Raw genomic sequence first — 17938 nt, 5'->3', positions numbered from 1 at the left:
GTACCTTTTTGTCCTCGCGCCCGCCAACCGCTAGTCGAGTTTCGGACCGCAGCAAGACCAACTGAACGGAAATAAAATAAAAAAATGAACGCACTCGCAAAAAGGGGTGCAACACGAGGGGATCACCCATCCTAGTACTACTCTCGCCCAAGCACGCTTAACTTCGGCGTTCTGATGGGATCCGGTGCATTAGTGCTGGTATGATCGCACCCGTCAATAGCCCCGCACTTTATTCTTTCATAGCGTACGCTCCCGTGCGCAGGTTCTGGTCCCCCACCCTTCAGACGGGCATAACTTTTGATCCGGAAGGAGTTACGGGACCCACATCATATCACCGTGAAGCTCTCGCCGAGCCCCACGTGCTGAGCTACGGGTACAGCCCGTGGCTACTCCGGGAAGCAAAAAGAGGCCGTTTCGAGCCATTTCGGCCACTTTTAGTTCGCGGCTACTGTTTTTCGGCACGTTTAAGGTTGTGGGACCCGCTCGTCACCGGCTCGTGGGGATTGCCGTACATTTTTGTCCTCGCGCCCGCCAACCGCTAGTCGAGTTTCGGACCGCAGCAAGACCAACTGAACGGAAATAAAAAAAAAAAATGAACGCACTCGCAAAATGGGGTGCAACACGAGGACTTCCCAGGGGGTCACCCATCCTAGTACTACTCTCGCCCAAGCACGCTTAACTTCGGAGTTCTGATGGAATCCGGTGCATTAGTGCTGGTATGATCGCACCCGTCATTAGCCCCGCACTTTATTCTTTCATAGCGTATGCTTACGTGCGCAGGTTCTGGTCCCCCACCCTTCAGACGGGCATAACTTTTGATCCGGAAGGAGTTACGGGACCCACAGCATATCATTGCGAAGCTCTCGCCGAGCCCCACGTGCTGAGCAACGGGTACAGCTTGTGGCTACTCCGGGAAGCAAAAAGAGGCCGTTTCGAGCCATTTCGGCCACTTTTAGTTCGCAGCTACTGTTTTTTGGCGCGTTTAAGGTTGTGGGACCCGCTTGTCACCGGCTCGTGGGGATTGCCGTACCTTTTTGTCCTCGCGCCCGCCAACCGCTAGTCGAGTTTCGGACCGCAGCAAGACCAACTGAACGGAAATAAAATAAAAAAATGAACGCACTCGCAAAAAGGGGTGCAACACGAGGGGGTCACCCATCCTAGTACTACTCTCGCCCAAGCACGCTTAACTTCGGAGTTCTGATGGGATCCGGTGCATTAGTGCTGGTATGATCGCACCCGTCAATAGCCCCGCACTTTATTCTTTCATAGCGTACGCTCCCGTGCGCAGGTTCTGGTCCCCCACCCTTCAGACGGGCATAACTTTTGATCCGGAAGGAGTTACGGGACCCACATCACATCACCGCGAAGCTCTCGCCGAGCCCCACGTACTGAGCCACGGGTACAGCCCGTGGCTACTCCGGGAAGCAAAAAGAGGCCGTTTCGAGCCATTTCGGCCACTTTTAGTTCGCGGCTACTGTTTTTCGGCACGTTTAAGGTTGTGGGACCCGCTCGTCACGGGCTCGTGGGGATTGCCGTACCTTTTTGTCCTCGCGCCCGCCAACCGCTAGTCGAGTTTCGGACCGCAGCAAGACCAACTGAACGGAAATAAAAAAAAAAATGAACGCACTCGCAAAAAGGGGTGCAACACGAGGACTTCCCAGGGGGTCACCCATCCTAGTACTACTCTCGCCCAAGCACGCTTAACTTCGGAGTTCTGATGGGATCCGGTGCATTAGTGCTGGTATGATCGCACCCGTCAATAGCCCCGCACTTTATTCTTTCATAGCGTACGCTCCCGTGCGCAGGTTCTGGTCCCCCACCCTTCAGACGGGCATAACTTTTGATCCGGAAGGAGTTACGGGACCCACAGCATATCACCGCGAAGCTCTCGCCGAGCCCCACGTGCTGAGCTACGGGTACAGCCCGTGGCTACTCCGGGAAGCAAAAAGAGGCCGTTTCGAGCCATTTCGGCCACTTTTAGTTCGCGGCTACTGTTTTTCGGCACGTTTAAGGTTGTGGGACCCGCTCGTCACGGGCTCGTGGGGATTGCCGTACCTTTTTGTCCTCGCGCCCGCCAACCGCTAGTCGAGTTTCGGACCGCAGCAAGACCAACTGAACGGAAATAAAATAAAAAAATGAACGCACTCGCAAAAAGGGGTGCAACACGAGGGGATCACCCATCCTAGTACTACTCTCGCCCAAGCACGCTTAACTTCGGAGTTCTGATGGGATCCGGTGCATTAGTGCTGGTATGATCGCACCCGTCAATAGCCCCGCACTTTATTCTTTCATAGCGTACGCTCCCGTGCGCAGGTTCTGGTCCCCCACCCTTCAGACGGGCATAACTTTTGATCCGGAAGGAGTTACGGGACCCACATCATATCACCGTGAAGCTCTAGCCGAGCCCCACGTGCTGAGCTACGGGTACAGCCCGTGGCTACTCCGGGAAGCAAAAAGAGGCCGTTTCGAGCCATTTCGGCCACTTTTAGTTCGCGGCTACTATTTTTCGGCACGTTTAAGGTTGTGGGACCCGCTCGTCACGGGCTCGTGGGGATTGCCGTACCTTTTTGTCCTCGCGCCCGCCAACCGCTAGTCGAGTTTCGGACCGCAGCAAGACCAACTGAACGGAAATAAAATAAAAAAATGAACGCACTCGCAAAAAGGGGTGCAACACGAGGGGATCACCCATCCTAGTACTACTCTCGCCCAAGCACGCTTAACTTCGGCGTTCTGATGGGATCCGGTGCATTAGTGCTGGTATGATCGCACCCGTCAATAGCCCCGCACTTTATTCTTTCATAGCGTACGCTCCCGTGCGCAGGTTCTGGTCCCCCACCCTTCAGACGGGCATAACTTTTGATCCGGAAGGAGTTACGGGACCCACATCATATCACCGTGAAGCTCTCGCCGAGCCCCACGTGCTGAGCTACGGGTACAGCCCGTGGCTACTCCGGGAAGCAAAAAGAGGCCGTTTCGAGCCATTTCGGCCACTTTTAGTTCGCGGCTACTGTTTTTCGGCACGTTTAAGGTTGTGGGACCCGCTCGTCACCGGCTCGTGGGGATTGCCGTACATTTTTGTCCTCGCGCCCGCCAACCGCTAGTCGAGTTTCGGACCGCAGCAAGACCAACTGAACGGAAATAAAAAAAAAAAATGAACGCACTCGCAAAATGGGGTGCAACACGAGGACTTCCCAGGGGGTCACCCATCCTAGTACTACTCTCGCCCAAGCACGCTTAACTTCGGAGTTCTGATGGAATCCGGTGCATTAGTGCTGGTATGATCGCACCCGTCATTAGCCCCGCACTTTATTCTTTCATAGCGTATGCTTACGTGCGCAGGTTCTGGTCCCCCACCCTTCAGACGGGCATAACTTTTGATCCGGAAGGAGTTACGGGACCCACAGCATATCATTGCGAAGCTCTCGCCGAGCCCCACGTGCTGAGCAACGGGTACAGCTTGTGGCTACTCCGGGAAGCAAAAAGAGGCCGTTTCGAGCCATTTCGGCCACTTTTAGTTCGCAGCTACTGTTTTTCGGCGCGTTTAAGGTTGTGGGACCCGCTTGTCACCGGCTCGTGGGGATTGCCGTACCTTTTTGTCCTCGCGCCCGCCAACCGCTAGTCGAGTTTCGGACCGCAGCAAGACCAACTGAACGGAAATAAAATAAAAAAATGAACGCACTCGCAAAAAGGGGTGCAACACGAGGGGGTCACCCATCCTAGTACTACTCTCGCCCAAGCACGCTTAACTTCGGAGTTCTGATGGGATCCGGTGCATTAGTGCTGGTATGATCGCACCCGTCAATAGCCCCGCACTTTATTCTTTCATAGCGTACGCTCCCGTGCGCAGGTTCTGGTCCCCCACCCTTCAGACGGGCATAACTTTTGATCCGGAAGGAGTTACGGGACCCACAGCATATCACCGCGAAGCTCTCGCCGAGCCCCACGTGCTGAGCCACGGCTACAGCCCGTGGCTACTCCGGGAAGCAAAAAGAGGCCGTTTCGAGCCATTTCGGCCACTTTTAGTTCGCGGCTACTATTTTTCGGCACGTTTAAGGTTGTGGGACCCGCTCGTCACGGGCTCGTGGGGATTGCCGTACCTTTTTGTCCTCGCGCCCGCCAACCGCTAGTCGAGTTTCGGACCGCAGCAAGACCAACTGAACGGAAATAAAAAAAAAAAAGAACGCACTCGCAAAATGGGGTGCAACACGAGGACTTCCCAGGGGGTCACCCATCCTAGTACTACTCTCGCCCAAGCACGCTTAACTTCGGAGTTCTGATGGAATCCGGTGCATTAGTGCTGGTATGATCGCACCCGTCATTAGCCCCGCACTTTATTCTTTCATAGCGTATGCTTACGTGCGCAGGTTCTGGTCCCCCACCCTTCAGACGGGCATAACTTTTGATCCGGAAGGAGTTACGGGACCCACAGCATATCATTGCGAAGCTCTCGCCGAGCCCCACGTGCTGAGCAACGGGTACAGCCTGTGGCTACTCCGGGAAGCAAAAAGAGGCCGTTTCGAGCCATTTCGGCCACTTTTAGTTCGCAGCTACTGTTTTTCGGCACGTTTAAGGTTGTGGGACCCGCTCGTCACCGGCTCGTGGGGATTGTCGTACCTTTTTGTCCTCGCACTCGCCAACCGCTAGTCGAGTTTCGGACCGCATCAAGACCAACTGAACTGAAAAAAAAAAAAAAAAAAAAAAAAAAAAAAAATGAACGCACTCGCAAAAAGGGGTGCAACACGAGGACTTCCTAGGGGGTCACCCATCCTAGTACTACACTCGCCCAAGCACGCTTAACTTCGGAGTTCTGATGGGATCCGGTGCATTAGTGCTGGTATGATCGCACTCGTCAATAGTCCCGCACTTTATTCTTTCATAGCGTACGCTCCCGTGCGCAGGTTCTGGTCCCCCACCCTTCAGACGGGCATAACTTTTGATCCGGAAGGAGTTACGGGACCCACATCACATCACCGCGAAGCTCTCGCCGAGCCCCACGTGCTGAGCCACGGGTACAGACCTTGGCTACTCCGGGAAGCAAAAAGAGGCCGTTTCGAGCCATTTCGGCCACTTTTAGTTCGCAGCTACTGTTTTTCGGCGCGTTTAAGGTTGTGGGACCCGCTTGTCACCGGCTCGTGGGGATTGCCGTACCTTTTTGTCCTCGCGCCCGCCAACCGCTAGTCGAGTTTCGGACCGCAGCAAGACCAACTGAACGGAAATAAAATAAAAAAATGAACGCACTCGCAAAAAGGGGTGCAACACGAGGGGGTCACCCATCCTAGTACTACTCTCGCCCAAGCACGCTTAACTTCGGAGTTCTGATGGGATCCGGTGCATTAGTGCTGGTATGATCGCACCCGTCAATAGCCCCGCACTTTATTCTTTCATAGCGTACGCTCCCGTGCGCAGGTTCTGGTCCCCCACCCTTCAGACGGGCATAACTTTTGATCCGGAAGGAGTTACGGGACCCACATCACATCACCGCGAAGCTCTCGCCGAGCCCCACGTACTGAGCCACGGGTACAGCCCGTGGCTACTCCGGGAAGCAAAAAGAGGCCGTTTCGAGCCATTTCGGCCACTTTTAGTTCGCGGCTACTGTTTTTCGGCACGTTTAAGGTTGTGGGACCCGCTCGTCACGGGCTCGTGGGGATTGCCGTACCTTTTTGTCCTCGCGCCCGCCAACCGCTAGTCGAGTTTCGGACCGCAGCAAGACCAACTGAACGGAAATAAAAAAAAAAATGAACGCACTCGCAAAAAGGGGTGCAACACGAGGACTTCCCAGGGGGTCACCCATCCTAGTACTACTCTCGCCCAAGCACGCTTAACTTCGGAGTTCTGATGGGATCCGGTGCATTAGTGCTGGTATGATCGCACCCGTCAATAGCCCCGCACTTTATTCTTTCATAGCATACGCTCCCGTGCGCAGGTTCTGGTCCCCCACCCTTCAGACGGGCATAACTTTTGATCCGGAAGGAGTTACGGGACCCACAGCATATCACCGCGAAGCTCTCGCCGAGCCCCACGTGCTGAGCTACGGCTACAGCCCGTGGCTACTCCGGGAAGCAAAAAGAGGCCGTTTCGAGCCATTTCGGCCACTTTTAGTTCGCGGCTACTGTTTTTCGGCACGTTTAAGGTTGTGGGACCCGCTCGTCACGGGCTCGTGGGGATTGCCGTACCTTTTTGTCCTCGCGCCCGCCAACCGCTAGTCGAGTTTCGGACCGCAGCAAGACCAACTGAACGGAAATAAAATAAAAAAATGAACGCACTCGCAAAAAGGGGTGCAACACGAGGGGATCACCCATCCTAGTACTACTCTCGCCCAAGCACGCTTAACTTCGGAGTTCTGATGGGATCCGGTGCATTAGTGCTGGTATGATCGCACCCGTCAATAGCCCCGCACTTTATTCTTTCATAGCGTACGCTCCCGTGCGCAGGTTCTGGTCCCCCACCCTTCAGACGGGCATAACTTTTGATCCGGAAGGAGTTACGGGACCCACATCATATCACCGTGAAGCTCTAGCCGAGCCCCACGTGCTGAGCTACGGGTACAGCCCGTGGCTACTCCGGGAAGCAAAAAGAGGCCGTTTCGAGCCATTTCGGCCACTTTTAGTTCGCGGCTACTGTTTTTCGGCACGTTTAAGGTTGTGGGACCCGCTCGTCACAGGCTCGTGGGGATTGCCGTACCTTTTTGTCCTCGCGCCCGCCAACCGCTAGTCGAGTTTCGGACCGCAGCAAGACCAACTGAACGGAAATAAAATAAAAAAATGAACGCACTCGCAAAAAGGGGTGCAACACGAGGGGATCACCCATCCTAGTACTACTCTCGCCCAAGCACGCTTAACTTCGGAGTTCTGATGGAATCCGGTGCATTAGTGCTGGTATGATCGCACCCGTCATTAGCCCCGCACTTTATTCTTTCATAGCGTATGCTTACGTGCGCAGGTTCTGGTCCCCCACCCTTCAGACGGGCATAACTTTTGATCCGGAAGGAGTTACGGGACCCACAGCATATCATTGCGAAGCTCTCGCCGAGCCCCACGTGCTGAGCAACGGGTACAGCCTGTGGCTACTCCGGGAAGCAAAAAGAGGCCGTTTCGAGCCATTTCGGCCACTTTTAGTTCGCAGCTACTGTTTTTCGGCACGTTTAAGGTTGTGGGACCCGCTCGTCACCGGCTCGTGGGGATTGTCGTACCTTTTTGTCCTCGCACTCGCCAACCGCTAGTCGAGTTTCGGACCGCATCAAGACCAACTGAACTGAAAAAAAAAAAAAAAAAAAAAAAAAAAAAAAAATGAACGCACTCGCAAAAAGGGGTGCAACACGAGGACTTCCTAGGGGGTCACCCATCCTAGTACTACACTCGCCCAAGCACGCTTAACTTCGGAGTTCTGATGGGATCCGGTGCATTAGTGCTGGTATGATCGCACTCGTCAATAGTCCCGCACTTTATTCTTTCATAGCGTACGCTCCCGTGCGCAGGTTCTGGTCCCCCACCCTTCAGACGGGCATAACTTTTGATCCGGAAGGAGTTACGGGACCCACATCACATCACCGCGAAGCTCTCGCCGAGCCCCACGTGCTGAGCCACGGGTACAGACCTTGGCTACTCCGGGAAGCAAAAAGAGGCCGTTTCGAGCCATTTCGGCCACTTTTAGTTCGCAGCTACTGTTTTTCGGCGCGTTTAAGGTTGTGGGACCCGCTTGTCACCGGCTCGTGGGGATTGCCGTACCTTTTTGTCCTCGCGCCCGCCAACCGCTAGTCGAGTTTCGGACCGCAGCAAGACCAACTGAACGGAAATAAAATAAAAAAATGAACGCACTCGCAAAAAGGGGTGCAACACGAGGGGGTCACCCATCCTAGTACTACTCTCGCCCAAGCACGCTTAACTTCGGAGTTCTGATGGGATCCGGTGCATTAGTGCTGGTATGATCGCACCCGTCAATAGCCCCGCACTTTATTCTTTCATAGCGTACGCTCCCGTGCGCAGGTTCTGGTCCCCCACCCTTCAGACGGGCATAACTTTTGATCCGGAAGGAGTTACGGGACCCACATCACATCACCGCGAAGCTCTCGCCGAGCCCCACGTACTGAGCCACGGGTACAGCCCGTGGCTACTCCGGGAAGCAAAAAGAGGCCGTTTCGAGCCATTTCGGCCACTTTTAGTTCGCGGCTACTGTTTTTCGGCACGTTTAAGGTTGTGGGACCCGCTCGTCACGGGCTCGTGGGGATTGCCGTACCTTTTTGTCCTCGCGCCCGCCAACCGCTAGTCGAGTTTCGGACCGCAGCAAGACCAACTGAACGGAAATAAAAAAAAAAATGAACGCACTCGCAAAAAGGGGTGCAACACGAGGACTTCCCAGGGGGTCACCCATCCTAGTACTACTCTCGCCCAAGCACGCTTAACTTCGGAGTTCTGATGGGATCCGGTGCATTAGTGCTGGTATGATCGCACCCGTCAATAGCCCCGCACTTTATTCTTTCATAGCGTACGCTCCCGTGCGCAGGTTCTGGTCCCCCACCCTTCAGACGGGCATAACTTTTGATCCGGAAGGAGTTACGGGACCCACAGCATATCACCGCGAAGCTCTCGCCGAGCCCCACGTGCTGAGCTACGGGTACAGCCCGTGGCTACTCCGGGAAGCAAAAAGAGGCCGTTTCGAGCCATTTCGGCCACTTTTAGTTCGCGGCTACTGTTTTTCGGCACGTTTAAGGTTGTGGGACCCGCTCGTCACGGGCTCGTGGGGATTGCCGTACCTTTTTGTCCTCGCGCCCGCCAACCGCTAGTCGAGTTTCGGACCGCAGCAAGACCAACTGAACGGAAATAAAATAAAAAAATGAACGCACTCGCAAAAAGGGGTGCAACACGAGGGGATCACCCATCCTAGTACTACTCTCGCCCAAGCACGCTTAACTTCGGAGTTCTGATGGGATCCGGTGCATTAGTGCTGGTATGATCGCACCCGTCAATAGCCCCGCACTTTATTCTTTCATAGCGTACGCTCCCGTGCGCAGGTTCTGGTCCCCCACCCTTCAGACGGGCATAACTTTTGATCCGGAAGGAGTTACGGGACCCACATCATATCACCGTGAAGCTCTAGCCGAGCCCCACGTGCTGAGCTACGGGTACAGCCCGTGGCTACTCCGGGAAGCAAAAAGAGGCCGTTTCGAGCCATTTCGGCCACTTTTAGTTCGCGGCTACTGTTTTTCGGCACGTTTAAGGTTGTGGGACCCGCTCGTCACAGGCTCGTGGGGATTGCCGTACCTTTTTGTCCTCGCGCCCGCCAACCGCTAGTCGAGTTTCGGACCGCAGCAAGACCAACTGAACGGAAATAAAATAAAAAAATGAACGCACTCGCAAAAAGGGGTGCAACACGAGGGGATCACCCATCCTAGTACTACTCTCGCCCAAGCACGCTTAACTTCGGCGTTCTGATGGGATCCGGTGCATTAGTGCTGGTATGATCGCACCCGTCAATAGCCCCGCACTTTATTCTTTCATAGCGTACGCTCCCGTGCGCAGGTTCTGGTCCCCCACCCTTCAGACGGGCATAACTTTTGATCCGGAAGGAGTTACGGGACCCACATCATATCACCGTGAAGCTCTCGCCGAGCCCCACGTGCTGAGCTACGGGTACAGCCCGTGGCTACTCCGGGAAGCAAAAAGAGGCCGTTTCGAGCCATTTCGGCCACTTTTAGTTCGCGGCTACTGTTTTTCGGCACGTTTAAGGTTGTGGGACCCGCTCGTCACGGGCTCGTGGGGATTGCCGTACATTTTTGTCCTCGCGCCCGCCAACCGCTAGTCGAGTTTCGGACCGCAGCAAGACCAACTGAACGGAAATAAAAAAAAAAAATGAACGCACTCGCAAAATGGGGTGCAACACGAGGACTTCCCAGGGGGTCACCCATCCTAGTACTACTCTCGCCCAAGCACGCTTAACTTCGGAGTTCTGATGGAATCCGGTGCATTAGTGCTGGTATGATCGCACCCGTCATTAGCCCCGCACTTTATTCTTTCATAGCGTATGCTTACGTGCGCAGGTTCTGGTCCCCCACCCTTCAGACGGGCATAACTTTTGATCCGGAAGGAGTTACGGGACCCACAGCATATCATTGCGAAGCTCTCGCCGAGCCCCACGTGCTGAGCAACGGGTACAGCTTGTGACTACTCCGGGAAGCAAAAAGAGGCCGTTTCGAGCCATTTCGGCCACTTTTAGTTCGCAGCTACTGTTTTTCGGCGCGTTTAAGGTTGTGGGACCCGCTTGTCACCGGCTCGTGGGGATTGCCGTACCTTTTTGTCCTCGCGCCCGCCAACCGCTAGTCGAGTTTCGGACCGCAGCAAGACCAACTGAACGGAAATAAAATAAAAAAATGAACGCACTCGCAAAAAGGGGTGCAACACGAGGGGGTCACCCATCCTAGTACTACTCTCGCCCAAGCACGCTTAACTTCGGAGTTCTGATGGGATCCGGTGCATTAGTGCTGGTATGATCGCACCCGTCAATAGCCCCGCACTTTATTCTTTCATAGCGTACGCTCCCGTGCGCAGGTTCTGGTCCCCCACCCTTCAGACGGGCATAACTTTTGATCCGGAAGGAGTTACGGGACCCACAGCATATCACCGCGAAGCTCTCGCCGAGCCCCACGTGCTGAGCCACGGGTACAGCCCGTGGCTACTCCGGGAAGCAAAAAGAGGCCGTTTCGAGCCATTTCGGCCACTTTTAGTTCGCGGCTACTTTTTTTCGGCACGTTTAAGGTTGTGGGACCCGCTCGTCACGGGCTCGTGGGGATTGCCGTACCTTTTTGTCCTCGCGCCCGCCAACCGCTAGTCGAGTTTCGGACCGCAGCAAGACCAACTGAACGGAAATAAAATAAAAAAATGAACGCACTCGCAAAAAGGGGTGCAACACGAGGGGATCACCCATCCTAGTACTACTCTCGCCCAAGCACGCTTAACTTCGGAGTTCTGATGGGATCCGGTGCATTAGTGCTGGTATGATCGCACCCGTCAATAGCCCCGCACTTTATTCTTTCATAGCGTACGCTCCCGTGCGCAGGTTCTGGTCCCCCACCCTTCAGACGGGCATAACTTTTGATCCGGAAGGAGTTACGGGACCCACATCATATCACCGTGAAGCTCTCGCCGAGCCCCACGTGCTGAGCTACGGGTACAGCCCGTGGCTACTCCGGGAAGCAAAAAGAGGCCGTTTCGAGCCATTTCGGCCACTTTTAGTTCGCGGCTACTGTTTTTCGGCACGTTTAAGGTTGTGGGACCCGCTCGTCACGGGCTCGTGGGGATTGCCGTACCTTTTTGTCCTCGCGCCCGCCAACCGCTAGTCGAGTTTCGGACCGCAGCAAGACCAACTGAACGGAAATAAAATAAAAAAATGAACGCACTCGCAAAAAGGGGTGCAACACGAGGGGATCACCCATCCTAGTACTACTCTCGCCCAAGCACGCTTAACTTCGGAGTTCTGATGGGATCCGGTGCATTAGTGCTGGTATGATCGCACCCGTCAATAGCCCCGCACTTTATTCTTTCATAGCGTACGCTCCCGTGCGCAGGTTCTGGTCCCCCACCCTTCAGACGGGCATAACTTTTGATCCGAAAGGAGTTACGGGACCCACATCATATCACCGTGAAGCTCTCGCCGAGCCCCACGTGCTGAGCTACGGGTACAGCCCGTGGCTACTCCGGGAAGCAAAAAGAGGCCGTTTCGAGCCATTTCGGCCACTTTTAGTTCGCGACTACTGTTTTTCGGCACGTTTAAGGTTGTGGGACCCGCTCGTCACGGGCTCGTGGGGATTGCCGTACCTTTTTGTCCTCGCGCCCGCCAACCGCTAGTCGAGTTTCGGACCGCAGCAAGACCAACTGAACGGAAATAAAATAAAAAAATGAACGCACTCGCAAAAAGGGGTGCAACACGAGGGGATCACCCATCCTAGTACTACTCTCGCCCAAGCACGCTTAACTTCGGAGTTCTGATGGGATCCGGTGCATTAGTGCTGGTATGATCGCACCCGTCAATAGCCCCGCACTTTATTCTTTCATAGCGTACGCTCCCGTGCGCAGGTTCTGGTCCCCCACCCTTCAGACGGGCATAACTTTTGATCCGGAAGGAGTTACGGGACCCACAGCATATCACCGCGAAGCTCTCGCCGAGCCCCACGTGCTGAGCCACGGGTACAGCCCGTGGCTACTCCGGGAAGCAAAAAGAGGCCGTTTCGAGCCATTTCGGCCACTTTTAGTTCGCGGCTACTTTTTTTCGGCACGTTTAAGGTTGTGGGACCCGCTCGTCACGGGCTCGTGGGGATTGCCGTACCTTTTTGTCCTCGCGCCCGCCAACCGCTAGTCGAGTTTCGGACCGCAGCAAGACCAACTGAACGGAAATAAAATAAAAAAATGAACGCACTCGCAAAAAGGGGTGCAACACGAGGGGATCACCCATCCTAGTACTACTCTCGCCCAAGCACGCTTAACTTCGGAGTTCTGATGGGATCCGGTGCATTAGTGCTGGTATGATCGCACCCGTCAATAGCCCCGCACTTTATTCTTTCATAGCGTACGCTCCCGTGCGCAGGTTCTGGTCCCCCACCCTTCAGACGGGCATAACTTTTGATCCGGAAGGAGTTACGGGACCCACATCATATCACCGTGAAGCTCTCGCCGAGCCCCACGTGCTGAGCTACGGGTACAGCCCGTGGCTACTCCGGGAAGCAAAAAGAGGCCGTTTCGAGCCATTTCGGCCACTTTTAGTTCGCGGCTACTGTTTTTCGGCACGTTTAAGGTTGTGGGACCCGCTCGTCACGGGCTCGTGGGGATTGCCGTACCTTTTTGTCCTCGCGCCCGCCAACCGCTAGTCGAGTTTCGGACCGCAGCAAGACCAACTGAACGGAAATAAAATAAAAAAATGAACGCACTCGCAAAAAGGGGTGCAACACGAGGGGATCACCCATCCTAGTACTACTCTCGCCCAAGCACGCTTAACTTCGGAGTTCTGATGGGATCCGGTGCATTAGTGCTGGTATGATCGCACCCGTCAATAGCCCCGCACTTTATTCTTTCATAGCGTACGCTCCCGTGCGCAGGTTCTGGTCCCCCACCCTTCAGACGGGCATAACTTTTGATCCGAAAGGAGTTACGGGACCCACATCATATCACCGTGAAGCTCTCGCCGAGCCCCACGTGCTGAGCTACGGGTACAGCCCGTGGCTACTCCGGGAAGCAAAAAGAGGCCGTTTCGAGCCATTTCGGCCACTTTTAGTTCGCGACTACTGTTTTTCGGCACGTTTAAGGTTGTGGGACCCGCTCGTCACGGGCTCGTGGGGATTGCCGTACCTTTTTGTCCTCGCGCCCGCCAACCGCTAGTCGAGTTTCGGACCGCAGCAAGACCAACTGAACGGAAATAAAATAAAAAAATGAACGCACTCGCAAAAAGGGGTGCAACACGAGGGGATCACCCATCCTAGTACTACACTCGCCCAAGCACGCTTAACTTCGGAGTTCTGATGGGATCCGGTGCATTAGTGCTGGTATGATCGCACCCGTCAATAGCCCCGCACTTTATTCTTTCATAGCGTACGCTCCCGTGCGCAGGTTCTGGTCCCCCACCCTTCAGACGGGCATAACTTTTGATCCGGAAGGAGTTACGGGACCCACATCATATCACCGTGAAGCTCTCGCCGAGCCCCACGTGCTGAGCTACGGGTACAGCCCGTGGCTACTCCGGGAAGCAAAAAGAGGCCGTTTCGAGCCATTTCGGCCACTTTTAGTTCGCGGCTACTGTTTTTCGGCACGTTTAAGGTTGTGGGACCCGCTCGTCACGGGCTCATGGGGATTGCCGTACATTTTTGTCCTCGCGCCCGCCAACCGCTAGTCGAGTTTCGGACCGCAGCAAGACCAACTGAACGGAAATAAAAAAAAAAAATGAACGCACTCGCAAAATGGGGTGCAACACGAGGACTTCCCAGGGGGTCACCCATCCTAGTACTACTCTCGCCCAAGCACGCTTAACTTCGGAGTTCTGATGGAATCCGGTGCATTAGTGCTGGTATGATCGCACCCGTCATTAGCCCCGCACTTTATTCTTTCATAGCGTATGCTTACGTGCGCAGGTTCTGGTCCCCCACCCTTCAGACGGGCATAACTTTTGATCCGGAAGGAGTTACGGGACCCACAGCATATCATTGCGAAGCTCTCGCCGAGCCCCACGTGCTGAGCAACGGGTACAGCCTGTGGCTACTCCGGGAAGCAAAAAGAGGCCGTTTCGAGCCATTTCGGCCACTTTTAGTTCGCAGCTACTGTTTTTCGGCGCGTTTAAGGTTGTGGGACCCGCTTGTCACCGGCTCGTGGGGATTGCCGTACCTTTTTGTCCTCGCGCCCGCCAACCGCTAGTCGAGTTTCGGACCGCAGCAAGACCAACTGAACGGAAATAAAATAAAAAAATGAACGCACTCGCAAAAAGGGGTGCAACACGAGGGGGTCACCCATCCTAGTACTACTCTCGCCCAAGCACGCTTAACTTCGGAGTTCTGATGGGATCCGGTGCATTAGTGCTGGTATGATCGCACCCGTCAATAGCCCCGCACTTTATTCTTTCATAGCGTACGCTCCCGTGCGCAGGTTCTGGTCCCCCACCCTTCAGAGGGGCATAACTTTTGATCCGGAAGGAGTTACGGGACCCACAGCATATCACCGCGAAGCTCTCGCCGAGCCCCACGTGCTGAGCTACGGGTACAGCCCGTGGCTACTCCGGGAAGCAAAAAGAGGCCGTTTCGAGCCATTTCGGCCACTTTTAGTTCGCGACTACTGTTTTTCGGCACGTTTAAGGTTGTGGGACCCGCTCGTCACGGGCTCGTGGGGATTGCCGTACCTTTTTGTCCTCGCGCCCGCCAACCGCTAGTCGAGTTTCGGACCGCAGCAAGACCAACTGAACGGAAATAAAATAAAAAAATGAACGCACTCGCAAAAAGGGGTGCAACACGAGGGGATCACCCATCCTAGTACTACTCTCGCCCAAGCACGCTTAACTTCGGCGTTCTGATGGGATCCGGTGCATTAGTGCTGGTATGATCGCACCCGTCAATAGCCCCGCACTTTATTCTTTCATAGCGTACGCTCCCGTGCGCAGGTTCTGGTCCCCCACTCTTCAGACGGGCATAACTTTTGATCCGGAAGGAGTTACGGGACCCACATCATATCACCGTGAAGCTCTCGCCGAGCCCCACGTGCTGAGCTACGGGTACAGCCCGTGGCTACTCCGGGAAGCAAAAAGAGGCCGTTTCGAGCCATTTCGGCCACTTTTAGTTCGCGGCTACTGTTTTTCGGCACGTTTAAGGTTGTGGGACCCGCTCGTCACGGGCTCGTGGGGATTGCCGTACATTTTTGTCCTCGCGCCCGCCAACCGCTAGTCGAGTTTCGGACCGCAGCAAGACCAACTGAACGGAAATAAAAAAAAAAAATGAACGCACTCGCAAAATGGGGTGCAACACGAGGACTTCCCAGGGGGTCACCCATCCTAGTACTACTCTCGCCCAAGCACGCTTAACTTCGGAGTTCTGATGGAATCCGGTGCATTAGTGCTGGTATGATCGCACCCGTCATTAGCCCCGCACTTTATTCTTTCATAGCGTATGCTTACGTGCGCAGCATCTGGTCCCCCACCCTTCAGACGGGCATAACTTTTGATCCGGAAGGAGTTACGGGACCCACAGCATATCATTGCGAAGCTCTCGCCGAGCCCCACGTGCTGAGCAACGGGTACAGCTTGTGGCTACTCCGGGAAGCAAAAAGAGGCCGTTTCGAGCCATTTCGGCCACTTTTAGTTCGCAGCTACTGTTTTTCGGCGCGTTTAAGGTTGTGGGACCCGCTTGTCACCGGCTCGTGGGGATTGCCGTACCTTTTTGTCCTCGCGCCCGCCAACCGCTAGTCGAGTTTCGGACCGCAGCAAGACCAACTGAACGGAAATAAAATAAAAAAATGAACGCACTCGCAAAAAGGGGTGCAACACGAGGGGGTCACCCATCCTAGTACTACTCTCGCCCAAGCACGCTTAACTTCGGAGTTCTGATGGGATCCGGTGCATTAGTGCTGGTATGATCGCACCCGTCAATAGCCCCGCACTTTATTCTTTCATAGCGTACGCTCCCGTGCGCAGGTTCTGGTCCCCCACCCTTCAGACGGGCATAACTTTTGATCCGGAAGGAGTTACGGGACCCACAGCATATCACCGCGAAGCTCTCGCCGAGCCCCACGTGCTGAGCCACGGGTACAGCCCGTGGCTACTCCGGGAAGCAAAAAGAGGCCGTTTCGAGCCATTTCGGCCACTTTTAGTTTGCGGCTACTGTTTTTCGGCACGTTTAAGGTTGTGGGACCCGCTCGTCACGGGCTCGTGGGGATTGCCGTACCTTTTTGTCCTCGCGCCCGCCAACCGCTAGTCGAGTTTCGGACCGCAGCAAGACCAACTGAACGGAAATAAAATAAAAAAATGAACGCACTCGCAAAAAGGGGTGCAACACGAGGGGATCACCCATCCTAGTACTACTCTCGCCCAAGCACGCTTAACTTCGGAGTTCTGATGGGATCCGGTGCATTAGTGCTGGTATGATCGCACCCGTCAATAGCCCCGCACTTTATTCTTTCATAGCGTACGCTCCCGTGCGCAGGTTCTGGTCCCCCACCCTTCAGACGGGCATAACTTTTGATCCGGAAGGAGTTACGGGACCCACAGCATATCACCGCGAAGCTCTCGCCGAGCCCCACGTGCTGAGCCACGGGTACAGCCCGTGGCTACTCCGGGAAGCAAAAAGAGGCCGTTTCGAGCCATTTCGGCCACTTTTAGTTTGCGGCTACTGTTTTTCGGCACGTTTAAGGTTGTGGGACCCGCTCGTCACGGGCTCGTGGGGATTGCCGTACCTTTTTGTCCTCGCGCCCGCCAACCGCTAGTCGAGTTTCGGACCGCAGCAAGACCAACTGAACGGAAATAAAATAAAAAAATGAACGCACTCGCAAAAAGGGGTGCAACACGAGGGGATCACCCATCCTAGTACTACTCTCGCCCAAGCACGCTTAACTTCGGAGTTCTGATGGGATCCGGTGCATTAGTGCTGGTATGATCGCACCCGTCAATAGCCCCGCACTTTATTCTTTCATAGCGTACGCTCCCGTGCGCAGGTTCTGGTCCCCCACCCTTCAGACGGGCATAACTTTTGATCCGGAAGGAGTTACGGGACCCACATCATATCACCGTGAAGCTCTCGCCGAGCCCCACGTGCTGAGCTACGGGTACAGCCCGTGGCTACTCCGGGAAGCAAAAAGAGGCCGTTTCGAGCCATTTCGGCCACTTTTAGTTCGCGGCTACTGTTTTTCGGCACGTTTAAGGTTGTGGGACCCGCTCGTCACGGGCTCGTGGGGATTGCCGTACCTTTTTGTCCTCGCGCCCGCCAACCGCTAGTCGAGTTTCGGACCGCAGCAAGACCAACTGAACGGAAATAAAATAAAAAAATGAACGCACTCGCAAAAAGGGGTGCAACACGAGGGGATCACCCATCCTAGTACTACTCTCGCCCAAGCACGCTTAACTTCGGAGTTCTGATGGGATCCGGTGCATTAGTGCTGGTATGATCGCACCCGTCAATAGCCCCGCACTTTATTCTTTCATAGCGTACGCTCCCGTGCGCAGGTTCTGGTCCCCCACCCTTCAGACGGGCATAACTTTTGATCCGGAAGGAGTTACGGGACCCACATCATATCACCGTGAAGCTCTCGCCGAGCCCCACGTGCTGAGCTACGGGTACAGCCCGTGGCTACTCCGGGAAGCAAAAAGAGGCCGTTTCGAGCCATTTCGGCCACTTTTAGTTCGCGACTACTGTTTTTCGGCACGTTTAAGGTTGTGGGACCCGCTCGTCACGGGCTCGTGGGGATTGCCGTACCTTTTTGTCCTCGCG

General features: G+C 54.8%; 11 non-coding genes and 24 pseudogenes across 11 annotated transcripts; all 35 read right to left on the bottom strand.

The window, feature by feature from the left end:
- Window positions 1–103: 103 nt before the first annotated feature.
- On the bottom strand, window positions 104–212 carry LOC148928782 (5S ribosomal RNA; annotated as a pseudogene).
- Window positions 213–611: 399 nt separating this feature from the next.
- On the bottom strand, window positions 612–730 carry LOC148928781 (5S ribosomal RNA). Its single transcript, XR_016130052.1, has one exon. It is a non-coding gene; the product is annotated as a 5S ribosomal RNA (ribosomal RNA).
- Window positions 731–1129: 399 nt separating this feature from the next.
- Window positions 1130–1238, bottom strand: LOC148928780 (5S ribosomal RNA; annotated as a pseudogene).
- Window positions 1239–1636: 398 nt separating this feature from the next.
- On the bottom strand, window positions 1637–1755 carry LOC148928779 (5S ribosomal RNA). Its single transcript, XR_016130077.1, has one exon. It is a non-coding gene; the product is annotated as a 5S ribosomal RNA (ribosomal RNA).
- Window positions 1756–2154: 399 nt separating this feature from the next.
- On the bottom strand, window positions 2155–2263 carry LOC148928778 (5S ribosomal RNA; annotated as a pseudogene).
- Window positions 2264–2662: 399 nt separating this feature from the next.
- On the bottom strand, window positions 2663–2771 carry LOC148928777 (5S ribosomal RNA; annotated as a pseudogene).
- Window positions 2772–3170: 399 nt separating this feature from the next.
- LOC148928776 (5S ribosomal RNA) lies at window positions 3171–3289 on the bottom strand. Its single transcript, XR_016130051.1, has one exon. It is a non-coding gene; the product is annotated as a 5S ribosomal RNA (ribosomal RNA).
- Window positions 3290–3688: 399 nt separating this feature from the next.
- On the bottom strand, window positions 3689–3797 carry LOC148928775 (5S ribosomal RNA; annotated as a pseudogene).
- Window positions 3798–4195: 398 nt separating this feature from the next.
- LOC148928774 (5S ribosomal RNA) lies at window positions 4196–4314 on the bottom strand. The gene has a single exon (XR_016130050.1). It is a non-coding gene; the product is annotated as a 5S ribosomal RNA (ribosomal RNA).
- A 415-nt stretch (window positions 4315–4729) lies between these two features.
- LOC148928773 (5S ribosomal RNA) lies at window positions 4730–4848 on the bottom strand. The gene has a single exon (XR_016129137.1). It is a non-coding gene; the product is annotated as a 5S ribosomal RNA (ribosomal RNA).
- A 399-nt stretch (window positions 4849–5247) lies between these two features.
- On the bottom strand, window positions 5248–5356 carry LOC148928772 (5S ribosomal RNA; annotated as a pseudogene).
- A 398-nt stretch (window positions 5357–5754) lies between these two features.
- LOC148928771 (5S ribosomal RNA) lies at window positions 5755–5873 on the bottom strand. The gene has a single exon (XR_016130066.1). It is a non-coding gene; the product is annotated as a 5S ribosomal RNA (ribosomal RNA).
- A 399-nt stretch (window positions 5874–6272) lies between these two features.
- Window positions 6273–6381, bottom strand: LOC148928770 (5S ribosomal RNA; annotated as a pseudogene).
- A 399-nt stretch (window positions 6382–6780) lies between these two features.
- LOC148928769 (5S ribosomal RNA) lies at window positions 6781–6889 on the bottom strand (annotated as a pseudogene).
- Window positions 6890–7305: 416 nt separating this feature from the next.
- LOC148928768 (5S ribosomal RNA) lies at window positions 7306–7424 on the bottom strand. The gene has a single exon (XR_016129136.1). It is a non-coding gene; the product is annotated as a 5S ribosomal RNA (ribosomal RNA).
- A 399-nt stretch (window positions 7425–7823) lies between these two features.
- On the bottom strand, window positions 7824–7932 carry LOC148928767 (5S ribosomal RNA; annotated as a pseudogene).
- Window positions 7933–8330: 398 nt separating this feature from the next.
- Window positions 8331–8449, bottom strand: LOC148928766 (5S ribosomal RNA). Its single transcript, XR_016130055.1, has one exon. It is a non-coding gene; the product is annotated as a 5S ribosomal RNA (ribosomal RNA).
- A 399-nt stretch (window positions 8450–8848) lies between these two features.
- Window positions 8849–8957, bottom strand: LOC148928765 (5S ribosomal RNA; annotated as a pseudogene).
- Window positions 8958–9356: 399 nt separating this feature from the next.
- Window positions 9357–9465, bottom strand: LOC148928764 (5S ribosomal RNA; annotated as a pseudogene).
- Window positions 9466–9864: 399 nt separating this feature from the next.
- LOC148928763 (5S ribosomal RNA) lies at window positions 9865–9983 on the bottom strand. The gene has a single exon (XR_016130049.1). It is a non-coding gene; the product is annotated as a 5S ribosomal RNA (ribosomal RNA).
- Window positions 9984–10382: 399 nt separating this feature from the next.
- Window positions 10383–10491, bottom strand: LOC148928762 (5S ribosomal RNA; annotated as a pseudogene).
- A 399-nt stretch (window positions 10492–10890) lies between these two features.
- On the bottom strand, window positions 10891–10999 carry LOC148928761 (5S ribosomal RNA; annotated as a pseudogene).
- Window positions 11000–11398: 399 nt separating this feature from the next.
- Window positions 11399–11507, bottom strand: LOC148928760 (5S ribosomal RNA; annotated as a pseudogene).
- Window positions 11508–11906: 399 nt separating this feature from the next.
- LOC148928759 (5S ribosomal RNA) lies at window positions 11907–12015 on the bottom strand (annotated as a pseudogene).
- Window positions 12016–12414: 399 nt separating this feature from the next.
- Window positions 12415–12523, bottom strand: LOC148928758 (5S ribosomal RNA; annotated as a pseudogene).
- A 399-nt stretch (window positions 12524–12922) lies between these two features.
- On the bottom strand, window positions 12923–13031 carry LOC148928757 (5S ribosomal RNA; annotated as a pseudogene).
- A 399-nt stretch (window positions 13032–13430) lies between these two features.
- On the bottom strand, window positions 13431–13539 carry LOC148928756 (5S ribosomal RNA; annotated as a pseudogene).
- Window positions 13540–13938: 399 nt separating this feature from the next.
- Window positions 13939–14057, bottom strand: LOC148928755 (5S ribosomal RNA). Its single transcript, XR_016130048.1, has one exon. It is a non-coding gene; the product is annotated as a 5S ribosomal RNA (ribosomal RNA).
- A 399-nt stretch (window positions 14058–14456) lies between these two features.
- On the bottom strand, window positions 14457–14565 carry LOC148928754 (5S ribosomal RNA; annotated as a pseudogene).
- A 399-nt stretch (window positions 14566–14964) lies between these two features.
- LOC148928753 (5S ribosomal RNA) lies at window positions 14965–15073 on the bottom strand (annotated as a pseudogene).
- A 399-nt stretch (window positions 15074–15472) lies between these two features.
- On the bottom strand, window positions 15473–15591 carry LOC148928752 (5S ribosomal RNA). Its single transcript, XR_016130047.1, has one exon. It is a non-coding gene; the product is annotated as a 5S ribosomal RNA (ribosomal RNA).
- Window positions 15592–15990: 399 nt separating this feature from the next.
- On the bottom strand, window positions 15991–16099 carry LOC148928751 (5S ribosomal RNA; annotated as a pseudogene).
- A 399-nt stretch (window positions 16100–16498) lies between these two features.
- LOC148928750 (5S ribosomal RNA) lies at window positions 16499–16607 on the bottom strand (annotated as a pseudogene).
- A 399-nt stretch (window positions 16608–17006) lies between these two features.
- Window positions 17007–17115, bottom strand: LOC148928749 (5S ribosomal RNA; annotated as a pseudogene).
- Window positions 17116–17514: 399 nt separating this feature from the next.
- LOC148928748 (5S ribosomal RNA) lies at window positions 17515–17623 on the bottom strand (annotated as a pseudogene).
- Between the last annotated feature and the right edge of the window lie 315 nt (window positions 17624–17938).

This window comes from Salvia hispanica, chromosome 4 (genome assembly GCF_029641045.1).
Source record: "Salvia hispanica isolate PSC_SH4W2 chromosome 4, Shi_PSC_v1, whole genome shotgun sequence".
In the NCBI taxonomy this organism is placed as follows: Eukaryota; Viridiplantae; Streptophyta; class Magnoliopsida; order Lamiales; family Lamiaceae; genus Salvia; species Salvia hispanica.
Note: the sequence above shows the minus strand (reverse complement) of the source record. Positions and strands in the feature narration are given on the sequence as shown.